Genomic DNA, 13,136 nt, shown 5'->3' on the forward strand with positions numbered 1-13,136 from the left:
GCGTTCAATGATATAATTTACTTAGCTGCAGACTAATAATTAACATCAAAGACTTGTTCTTATTCTGTCAGTATCAATAGTCTAAAAGTTAACCACGTGGTATAGTTCACTTTCAGTAGAGTACTTGGATAGTCAAACCTATTGGCCAACTCGCAATGGAGTGGAGGCCGGGTCTGAAGAAAGTAAAGTCAGGTTTTTTTTTATAGTGAACATAGAACAGACTTGTCAAATGACGCCTGGTCCTGTCTGTGTCCCTGGGGGCGTGCCGATGACTGAGTTAGACTTGGTACAGAAATACAATTCTATCACATTAACATCAGTACATAGCATCTCAATGTATTACAAAAGCTTTATCCTTATTAATACATTCTATACAACCATGCGGATGCAATTCTCAAGGCTGAGGCTATTATATAAACCGTTTTATGGTAAAATGGCTATATTGTCTCTTCTGAGTATCACAAAATTGTACCAAGCGGACCAGTTCGTAGCTGGATTCTTCACCAATCTTTCATACCTTCTCGAGAACACAAATGTCGCTTGGCTCCCCAATTCTGTGAGTTGGAAGAATTTCCTGTCTCTCTCTATGGGCCATGTGGCAAGAGATTCTCCTCTTAGAGTTTTTACAACCCTTTCACACAGGGCCTGGGTGGGGGAAGGTAGGTTGGGGGATGGTGCAAAGGGGGAGGGGGTCAACTGTCCTCCCTGTACTCAAAAAGGCCAACGTCATGACAGTACACTATAGTAGGTTTCCCAAACTCTATCCTGCCAGAGACGTGTGGACACTGATCTAATGGGAGATGGCCAGAGAGAGGGGTGGACACTGATCTGATGGGAGATGGCCAGAGAGAGGGGTGGACACTGATCTAATGGGAGATGACCAGAGAGACGTGTGGACACTGATCTAATGGGAGATGGCCAGAGAGAGGGGTGGACACTGATCTAATGGGAGATGACCAGAGAGATGTGTGGACACTGATCTAATGGGAGATGGCCAGAGGGAGGGGTGGACACTGATCTGATGGGAGATGGCCAGAGAGAGGGGTGGACACTGATCTGATGGGAGATGGCCAGAGGGAGGGGTGGACACTGATCTAATGGGAGATGGCCAGAGGGAGGGGTGGACACTGATCTGATGGGAGATGGCCAGAGAGAGGGGTGGACACTGATCTGATGGGAGATGACCAGAGAGACGTGTGGACACTGATCTAATGGGAGATGGCCAGAGGGAGGGGTGGACACTGATCTGATGGGAGATGGCCAGAGGGAGGGGTGGACACTGATCTGATGGGAGATGGCCAGAGAGAGGGGTGGACACTGATCTAATGGGAGATGGCCAGAGGGAGGGGTGGACACTGATCTGATGGGAGATGGCCAGAGGGAGGGGTGGACACTGATCTGATGGGAGATGGCCAGAGAGAGGGGTGGACACTGATCTGATGGGAGATGGCCAGAGAGAGTACCAGGTAATAACATGGCTATATAGTACCAGTAGCGAGGTGATGTGCAGGGGTACGAGGTAATTAAGGTAGCTACAGTATGGACATATAGGTAGGGGTAAAGTGAATAGGTAACAGATAATAAGCAGCAGTGGGTAGCCATTTGATTAGCTACTTATCAGTCTTATGACTTGTCCTGTCCACGTGACTCTAGGTGTCCACGCACACAGTGCTGCTGTTATGATGAAGCCAAGCCATATGGTACTCCCTATATATATAGCCATGTTATTACCTGGTACTCCCTATATATATATATAGCCATGTTATTACCTGGTACTCCCTGTATATATAGCCATGTTATTACCTGGTACTCCCTATATATATATATAGCCATGTTATTACCTGGTACTCCCTATATATATATATAGCCATGTTATTACCTGGTACTCCCTATATATATATATAGCCATGTTATTACCTGGTACTCCCTATATATATAGCCATGTTATTACCTGGTACTCCCTGTATATATAGCCATGTTATTACCTGGTACTCCCTGTATATAGCCATGTTATTACCTGGTACTCCCTATATATATATAGCCATGTTTTTACCTGGTACTCCCTATATATATATATAGCCATGTTATTACCTGGTACTCCCTGTATATATAGCCATGTTATTACCTGGTACTCCCTATATATATATATAGCCATGTTATTACCTGGTACTCCCTATATATATAGCCATGTTATTACCTGGTACTCCCTGTATATATAGCCATGTTATTACCTGGTACTCCCTGTATATATAGCCATGTTATTACCTGGTACTCCCTGTATATATAGCCATGTTATTACCTGGTACTCCCTGTATATATAGCCATGTTATTACCTGGTACTCCCTATATATATATATATAGCCATGTTATTACCTGGTACTCCCTGTATATAGCCATGTTATTACCTGGTACTCCCTGTATATAGCCATGTTATTACCTGGTACTCCCTGCATATAGCCATGTTATTACCTGGTACTCCCTGTATATATAGCCATGTTATTACCTGGTACTCCCTGTATATATAGCCATGTTATTACCTGGTACTCACTGTATATATAGCCATGTTATTACCTGGTACTCCCTGTATATATAGCCATGTTATTACCTGGTACTCCCTATATATATATATAGCCATGTTATTACCTGGTACTCCCTGTATATATAGCCATGTTATTACCTGGTACTCCCTGTATATATAGCCATGTTATTACCTGGTACTCCCTGTATATATAGCCATGTTATTACCTGGTACTCCCTGTATATATAGCCATGTTATTACCTGGTACTCCCTGTATATATAGCCATGTTATTACCTGGTACTCCCTGCATATAGCCATGTTATTACCTGGTACTCCCTGTATATATAGCCATGTTATTACCTGGTACTCCCTGTATATATAGCCATGTTATTACCTGGTACTCCCTATATATATAGCCATGTTATTACCTGGTACTCCCTATATATATACCATGTTATTACCTGGTACTCCCTATATATATAGCCATGTTATTACCTGGTACTCCCTATATATATATAGCCATGTTTTTACCTGGTACTCCCTATATATATATAGCCATGTTTTTACCTGGTACTTCCTGCATATAGCCATGTTATTACCTGGTACTCCCTGTATATATAGCCATGTTATTACCTGGTACTCCCTGTATATATAGCCATGTTATTACCTGGTACTCCCTGTATATAGCCATGTTATTACCTGGTACTCCCTGTATATAGCCATGTTATTACCTGGTACTCCCTGTATATAGCCATGTTATTACCTGGTACTCCCTGCATATAGCCATGTTATTACCTGGTACTCCCTGTATATAGCCATGTTATTACCTGGTACTCCCTGCATATAGCCATGTTATTACCTGGTACTCCCTGTATATAGCCATGTTATTACCTGGTACTCCCTGCATATAGCCATGTTATTACCTGTGTGGTGGCTAATTTCCGCATTACCAAATGAGGATTTACAAACACACCAGTCTGAGTTAAAACTACATCTTTAATACTTAAGATACTTTTGCAAAAGTTCTTGACCCCCAATAATGCACTCTCTCGAATGAATCATTTAATGAGGTGATTACAGAATGGCTACAGGGATCTTTTATAGCAACGATACAGCCCCTTCAACGTACATTGACAAACCACAGATACTTAGTAACAGTTCACAAAGGTTACGTTTTGTATGACAGATATCAATAAAACACATCAGACAGTAACTGCTATGTCAACAGGATTAATGGTATAGCCCAGTATCTGGTCTCCTTAGAACCGTCCCTCCCTGGTACGGTATTGAACAGAACTATTTCATCCAATGGCATATATCAATTGTCAACTCTAGATACTCCCATCTCAAGCAAACCCCCTCTTGACCCCACTCCTGGACAGGCTCACTGGAGGGAGTGAGCCTCTAGGCCATATATTATCACAGGATAAGTGTGAGATCTAAGAGACCATGGTCCCAGACACTGCCATAAACCTCCCCACAATAAGGAAAAGGAGGGTGTGACTTGCTCACAGACATTGTGGAGACAAGTCATTGGTTCCCCAGTAATCACACCATCCCTTCACATGGTTTAAGCATAGGTAAAGAGACATTCCCATGACAACAAGTCTGACCTCTCCCCTCTCTGGGCCCCAAGTGTCTGAGCCCCAGCTAAGGTAGACATGCAACTGAAAAGACACCAGAGTCCAATGGACACTTTCTAATGACAAGTACCTCAAATAAGCATATTATACTAATAAAACATCTTAATTATCTATGTTACCCAACTAATTCTGATTCGTCCACGACACCTGGTACTCCCTGCATATAGCCATGTTATTACCTGGTACTCTCTCTCTCTATATATATATATATATATATATATATATAGCCATGTTATTACCTGGAACTCTCTCTCTCTATATATATATATAGCCATGTTATTACCTGGTACTCCCTGTATATAGCCATGTTATTACCTGGTACTCCCTGTATATAGCCATGTTATTACCTGGTACTCCCTATATATGTAGCCATGTTATTACCTGGTACTCCCTGCATATAGCCATGTTATTACCTGGTACTCCCTGTATATAGCCATGTTATTACCTAGTACTCTCTCTATATATATAGTCATGTTATTATTACCTGGTACTCCCTATATATATATATAGCCATGTTATTACCTGGTACTCCCTATATATATAGCCATGTTATTACCTGGTACTTCCTGCATATAGCCATGTTATTACCTGGTACTCCCTATATATATAGCCATGTTATTACCTGGTACTCCCTGCATATAGCCATGTTATTACCTGGTACTCCCTGTATATAGCCATGTTATTACCTGGTACTCCCTGTATATAGCCATGTTATTACCTGGTACTCCCTGCATATAGCCATGTTATTACCTGGTACTCCCTATATATATAGCCATGTTATTACCTGGTACTCCATATGTATATGTATGTATGTATGTATATATGTGTATATATATATATATATATATATATATATATATAGCCATGTTATTACCTGGTACTCTCTGTATATAGCCATGTTATTACCTGGTACTCCCTGCATATAGCCATGTTATTACCTGGTACTCCCTGTATATATAGCCATGTTATTACCTGGTACTCCCTATATATATAGCCATGTTATTACCTGGTACTCTCTGTATATAGCCATGTTATTACTGTGTATATTTTCCTTGTGTTGCTATTTCTATTATTATTTTTAATCTATTTAACTGCATTGTTGAAAAGGTCTCGTTAATAAGTATTTCACTGTTAGTTACCTGTTTTTTATGAGACGTGACAAATTAAATGTGATTTGATTTTAGCTGAGGGGTTTATGTCAGGTGGTCAGGAGGACATAGAGGTGATTGTGTGTGGGTCTCTCTCAGTAGGGCTGGTGTGGGTGTAGATGTAGTTGCTTGACAATGCTGCCCTCACATGGTCAAAAGTAGAATAACAACTCCACCAACAATCACTGCCATGGACATACATACTCCAAGACCATTTTACATGAGCAAATGAAAGGGTTTTCTTCCCAGGCTCTGGGATATGAGGTAACAACAAGGCCTGGCCTATGTTAAGTGTTTTAAATGATTAAAATACAAGAAAACGATTGTGTTGAATTGTCTTTGGGAAATAAAGAGAGACCTGGTTTTAAAAAGGTAGTGGTAATATTTCCTTAAGTACAGAAATGTGTAGGCAGCTTAACTTACCCTGTCTCACGGCTCAACTTACCCTGTCTCACGGCTCAACTTACCCTGTCTCACGGCTCAACTTACCCTGTCTCACGGCTCAACTTACCCTGTCTCACGGCTCAACTTACCCTGTCTCACGGCTCACAACTTACCCTGTCTCACGGCTCACAACTTACCCTGTCTCACGGCTCACAACTTACCCTGTCTCACGGCTCACAACTTACCCTGTCTCACGGCTCAACTTACCCTGTCTCACGGCTCAACTTACCCTGTCTCACGGCTCAACTTACCCTGTCTCACGGCTCACAACTTACCCTGTCTCACGGCTCACAACTTACCCTGTCTCACGGCTCACAACTTACCCTGTCTCACGGCTCACAACTTACCCTGTCTCACGGCTCACAACTTACCCTGTCTCACGGCTCACAACTTACCCTGTCTCACGGCTCACAACTTACCCTGTCTCACGGCTCACAACTTACCCTGTCTCACGGCTCAACTTACCCTGTCTCACGGCTCAACTTACCCTGTCTCACGGCTCAACTTACCCTGTCTCACGGCTCAACTTACCCTGTCTCACGGCTCAACTTACCCTGTCTCACGGCTCAACTTACCCTGTCTCACGGCTCACAACTTACCCGGTCTCACGGGCTCACAACTTACCCGGTCTCACGGGCTCACAACTTACCCGGTCTCACGGGCTCACAACTTACCCGGTCTCACGGGCTCAACCCCATACCCGGGGTAAGTTGTGCCAAGAGACCACTCTTTTTTTGGGCAATTTTCTAAACTGTAATGTTTACATGAATTCTGATTATTTCCAGAGACACACAACATTGTGAAATATATGTAGATACCCTTGTTAGAAAGAATAGTATATTTCCTTTGACGGAGTGATGCTGTATGTAAAAACGTACCCCACTCTCCCCTACAGTTAGTGCATTCATCTTAAAGGGGCAATCTGCGGTAGCTAAATACATTTTTGACATGGCTCTGTCTATGAATTTGAGAGGGGTTACATTTCTCTAGCCCTATGCCTCAGCTTTTTAGCAAAACAGTGGCAGGGAGTTCACTTTGTTATTGTTTCAACTGCTGATTGGCGCTTTAAGATAGCTAGTTGAGACAATACAACTGTGATGTGGTTAAGTACAACTGCAGGGGGCGCCGTGGAATTTATTTAAGATACTCTTCAAAGAGGTAGGGTTACGGAAGATGGGCAGGGACTCCGCTGTCCTGACGTAAGGGGAACCTTGTTCCACCATTGGGGTGCCAGGACAGAGAAGAGCTTTGACTGGGCTGTCTGGGAGTTAAACCCCTGTAGGGTAGGAAGGGCCAGTAGACCAGAGATGGCAGAATGGAGTGCTCGAGTTGGGATGTAGTGTTTGAGTATAGCCTGTAGGTAGAGAAAGGCAGTTTCCCAGGGTCTTAAAGTGGATGCGAGCTTTGACTGGAAGCAGTCCCAACCAGGGGCGTCACGCACCTTAAAAATCTGACAGGTCATAAAGTACATGATGGTTGGGGGGTGGTCCATATGGGGGCTAGGCCCCCTGTTGTAAATGTTATAATTTTGCCTTTTTCAAACACCTGAAACTCAAACACTTATTCCTGCAATCTGGAGCCATAATCATTATGCTTAATTCTATGTAAAAAATGTATTTTTCGACATATCTAAGCATTCATCTTGGTTCTTTTTTTAAAGAAACTAAATATGCTTCTCTGCACATCTGCTAAAATCTGTGTAAAAGATTGAAAGGCTTTGAGTCTTATTCAGCAAAAAAAAATTCTAATGTCTACCAACCTTGCCAGCAGGCATGCCAGCTAAGATAGTTAGACAAGCTAGCTACTCTAACTTGATTAATAGCCTGAAATGGCTTCTTGGTTTCTAGTTATGAGGTTGGGAGATTGGTAACCTGTCTGGGCTAGCTAAATCTAACTTTGTAACATTGCTAAGTGGCTAATGGTACTATTATAAAAAAATTGCACCATTTTATATTTTATATATATATATATATATATATATATATATATATATTTTTTTTTTTTAACAGGACCAATGTGAGGGGGGGACATTGGGCTTATGTCTCTGTCTCTGTCCCTGCTTGGAGTATGGTACACAATTTTACTGCAAAGAATGACTCATTCCTCCAAGTGTTTTTTGTTTGTTTTGTGAAATTGTAGAGTTATGGTCAGATATATATATATATATATATATATATAGCACTATAAGAGCTAAAGCAAGGACACACAAGTCATAATCGCTGTCCTGCTGCTAGTCTTGGTCTTTGTAGAAAATGTGGAAAATAACAGTGTTATTGTCTGAAAGTATGGAGTTCCGGTCCGTTAAATATATATGCAATTAATGAACTGAGGCAAATAGCTCCAATTGTTGTCATCATGGTTGTTCCGGTGCCAGTAGGACGTCTTCATCCTGGTCAGATTAAGTACTAAAACCTCGATGACAGGGTACTGTGAAAGCACATACACAGGATGTTTCTGAGTCATAGCCATTACTGGTTAGAATGGATAACATGAACAACCAAACAGCCGTGACTGCATGACTACCATGTGCTCCTGAAATAGACTAATGATAGACAACCGGATATTCAGAATCTAGTTATGCAGAATCTAGTCACACGCATGACGTTTTCTGAAGATCCGTCTTTCTGATTTCTTAGAAATGAACTTTTTTCTTTGAATCTTCTGAAAGACTCTTAATTGAAGACAATACAGCAGTTGTGTGTGCGTGCTCGTGCTTGACATGTTTTCTCCAATTATGTCTGGACTTCATTTTAAACTTTCGATCTTGACGACACTCAGGGCCCATCCACGGCTGCATCCAGTAGCTAATGCCCTAGTAACCTTCCCTCAACCCTCCTTCAACTTTCCCGCAACCTTCCCCTGACGCAATCAGCAGCACGTGCTTCATAAACAGTGAACTGTGTCAGAAAGGTATGCTCAGGGAGGGCTGGAGACCCAAACATTTAAAGCACATTATGTTTAAGATTAGTCCCTGTGCCCAAGAACACAAAGGTAACCTGCCTAAATGACTACTGACAAGTAGCACTCATGTCTGTAGCCATGAAGTGCCTTGAAAGGCTGGTCATGGCTCACATCAACACCATTATCCCAGAAACCACAGACCCACTCAATTTGCATACCGCCCCACAGATGATGCAATCTTTTCTTATAATTTTTTTTTTTTACCCCATTATTATTTTTTTTTTTTGTATCCAGTTGGTAGTTACAGTCATGTCTCATCGCTGCAACTCCCGTACGGACACCAATGTGTCGGAGGAAACACCATACACCTGGCGACCGTGTCAGCGTGCACTGTGCCCGGCCAGCCACAGGAGTCACCAGTGCGCGATGGGACAAGGACATCCCTGCCTGCCCAAACCCTCCCCTAACCTGGACGATGCTGGGCCAATTGTGCGCCGCCCCATGGGTCTCCCGGTCGCGGCCAGCTGCGACAGAGCCTGGACTCCAACCCAGAATCTCTAGTGGCACAGCTAGCACTGCGATGCATTGCCTTAGACCACTGCGCTACTCGGGAGGCCGCTGATGATGCAATCTCTATTGCATTCCACACTGCCCTTTCCCACCAGAACAAAAGGAACACCTATGTGAGAATGCTATTCGTTGACTACAGCTCAGCGTTCAACATCATAGTGCCCTCAAAGCTCATCAGTAAGCTAAGGACCCTGGGACTGAACACCTCCCTCTGCAACTGGATCCTGGACTTTCTGACGGGCCGCCCCCAGGTGGTAAGGGTAGGTAACAACACATCCGCCACGCTGATCCTCAACACCGGGGCCCCTCAGAGGTAAGTGCTCAGTCCCCTCCTGTACTCCCTGTTCACCCATGACTGCACGGCCAGGCACGACTCCAATACCATCATTAAGTTTGCCAATAACACAACAGTGGTAGGCCTGATCACCGACAACAATGAGACAGCCAATGGGGAGGAGGTCTGAGACCTGGCCGTGTGGTGTAAGGACAACAACCTCTCCCTCAACATGATCAAGACAAAGGAGATGATTGTGGACTACAAGAAAAGGAGGACCGAGTTCGCCCCCATTCTCATGGACAGGGCTGTAGTGGAGCAGGTTGAGAGCTTCAAGTTCCTTGGTGTCCACATCACCAACACACTAACATGGTCCAAGCACACCAAGACCATCATGAGAGGGCACGACAAAACCTATTCCCCCTCAGGAGACTAAAAAGATTTAGCATGGGCCCTCAGATCCTCAAAAGGTTCTACAGCTGCACCATCGAGAGCATCCTGACGGGTTGCATCACTGCCTGGTATGGCAACTGCTCGGCCTCCGACCGCAAGGCACTACAGAGTGTAATGCGTACGGCCCAATACATCATTGGGGCCAAGCTTCCTGCCATCCAGGACCTCTATACCAGGCCAGAGGAAGGATGTAAAAATTGTCAGACTCCAGCCACCCTAGTAGACTGTTTTCTGTGCTACTGCAGGGCAAGCGGTACCGGAGTGCCAAGTCTAGGTCCAAGAGGCTTCTAAACAGCTTCTACCGCCAAGCCATAAGACTCCTGAACATCTAATCAAATGGCTACCCAGACCATTTGCATTGCCCTCCCCCCTTTCTTTTACACTGCTGCTACTCTCTGATATTATCTATGCATAGTCACTTTAATAACTCTACCTACATGTACATATTACATCAATTACCTCGACTAACCGGTTACCCCGCACATTGACTCTGTACCGGTACCCCTGTATATAGCCTCGTTATTGTTATTTTACTGCTGCTTTTTAATTATTTATAACTTTTATTTCTTTTTTTGTGGTATTTTTCATAAAACTGCATTGTTTGTAAAGGACTTGTAAGTAAGCATTTCACGGTAAGGTTTACACCTGTTGTATTCAGCGCATGTGACAAATAAGATTTGATTTGATTTGAGATTATATTGACGACGTAGCATGGTTCAGTAAGATTATATTGATGATATAGCATGGTTCAGTAAGATTCAGTAAGATTATATTGACGACATAGCATGGTTCAGTAAGATTATATTGACGATGTAGCATGGTTCAGTAAGATTATATTGACGATGTAGCACGGTTCAGTAAGATTATATTGACGATGTAGCACGGTTCAGTAAGATTATATTGACGACGTAGCAAGGTTCAGTAAGATTATATTGACGATGTAGCACGGTTCAGTAAGATTATATTGACGACGTAGCACGGTTCAGTAAGATTATATTGACGACGTAGCACGGTTCAGTAAGATTATATTGACGACGTAGCACGGTTCAGTAAGATTATATTGACGACGTAGCACGGTTCAGTAAGATTATATTGACGACGTAGCACGGTTCAGTAAGATTATATTGACGATGTAGCACGGTTCAGTAAGATTATATTGACGATGTAGCACGGTTCAGTAAGGTTATATTGACGACGTAGCACGGTTCAGTAAGATTATATTGACGATGTAGCACGGTTCAGTAAGATTATATTGACGATGTAGCACGGTTCAGTAAGATTATATTGACGACGTAGCACGGTTCAGTAAGATTATATTGACGATGTAGCATGGTTCAGTAAGATTATATTGACGATGTAGCACGGTTCAGTAAGATTATATTGATGATGTAGCACGGTTCAGTAAGATTATATTGATGATGTAGCACGGTTCAGTAAGATTATATTGATGATGTAGCACGGTTCAGTAAGATTATATTGACGACGTAGCATGGTTCAGTAAGATTCAGTAAGATTATATTGACGACGTAGCATGGTTCAGTAAGATTATATTGATGATGTAGCATGGTTCAGTAAGATTATATTGATGATGTAGCACGGTTCAGTAAGATTATATTGGTGATGTAGCACAGTTCAGTAAGATTATATTGGTGATGTAGCACAGTTCAGTAAGATTATATTGGTGATGTAGCACGATTCAGGAAGATTATATTGATGACGTAGCACGGTTCAGTAAGATTATATTGACGATGTAGCACGGTTCAGTAAGATTATATTGACGATGTAGCACGGTTCAGTAAGATTATATTGACGACGTACCACGGTTCAGTAAGATTATATTGACGACGTAGCACGGTTCAGTAAGATTATATTGACGATGTAGCACGGTTCAGTAAGATTATATTGACGACGTACCACGGTTCAGTAAGATTATATTGACGACGTACCACGGTTCAGTAAGATTATATTGACGACGTACCACGGTTCAGTAAGATTATATTGACGACGTAGCACGGTTCAGTAAGATTATATTGACGATGTAGCACGGTTCAGTAAGATTATATTGACGATGTAGCAAGGTTCAGTAAGATTATATTGACGACGTAGCACGGTTCAGTAAGATTATATTGACGATGTAGCACGGTTCAGTAAGATTATATTGACGACGTAGCATGGTTCAGTAAGATTATATTGACGACGTAGCATGGTTCAGTAAGATTATATTGATGATGTAGCACGGTTCAGTCAGATTATATGGCCATCAGACCTGTACAGATGGGGATGTAGTCCTTTGAAGAGAGTTATTCTGCAACGGAGCTTTTGTTGTGTTGAGCTTTTTGGTTGAAATAGATTAAGTTGCTTCAACGGGCTGGTTGTCTCAAGACGGAAGTAGAGAACAAGGAAACACGTACACACACACACACACACACACACACACACAGACAGCCCTCTCATTGGCTGAGCCCCCTCCCTGACATGCCCACTCCTTGTTACCTGGGCAACCCCACCAGGAGAGGAATATACCCACTCTCCCCTCTTCTCCATCGCCACCTCTCTCTCTCTCTCACACACACACACACACACACACACACACACACACACACAGTGTTACAACTGTCGCCCTCTCTCTTCCTCACTCTCTCCTCCTCCCCTCTCTTTAAGTTTCCTCCCCCATTCCTTGACTTAACATGCTGCTTCAGTCTCACAGTGGAGACACTCAGAGAGCACCACAGAGAGGGACAGCAGCAGCAAACCACAGACAGCACTACTACTATCCCTCTCTCCACCTCTTCTCTCCACTACTACTATCCCCCTCTCCACCTCTTCTCTCCACTACTACTATCCCCCTCTCCACCTCCTCTCCACTACTACTGTCCTCCTCTCCACCTCTTCTCTACTTCTTCTCTCTCTGTGTCTCCCTTGTTCACCTTGTCAGGTCAGTGTGGATGTGAGATGGGTTGTGGATATTCCTCGACGACCAGCATGGCTGGAGGAGGTGAGTGTGCCATAGACCTAGCGCTGCTAAAAGGTGGTGAATGTGTGTGTACAGTGTGTGTATATGTGTATGTGAACAGTGTGTATTCTAGTGTGAGTGTATATGTGTGTGTAAACTTTATGTGTGTGTTTGCATGTGTATGTGTGTATTCTTTACATGTGAGTTATTTATGTTGATGTATTTGTCTTT

General features: G+C 42.9%; 1 long non-coding RNA gene across 1 annotated transcript in view; it reads left to right on the plus strand.

The window, feature by feature from the left end:
- Positions 1–12,555: 12,555 nt before the first annotated feature.
- The window catches only part of LOC123728275 (uncharacterized), a 64,611-nt gene continuing 64,030 nt past the window's right edge, over positions 12,556–13,136 (plus strand). The window contains exon 1 of the long non-coding RNA XR_006760184.1: positions 12,556–12,947. This is a non-coding gene — a long non-coding RNA (uncharacterized lncRNA). The remainder of the gene's footprint in view (positions 12,948–13,136) is intronic.

The sequence above is a fragment of the Salmo salar genome, chromosome ssa17 (genome assembly GCF_905237065.1).
Source record: "Salmo salar chromosome ssa17, Ssal_v3.1, whole genome shotgun sequence".
Taxonomy (NCBI): domain Eukaryota; kingdom Metazoa; phylum Chordata; class Actinopteri; order Salmoniformes; family Salmonidae; genus Salmo; species Salmo salar.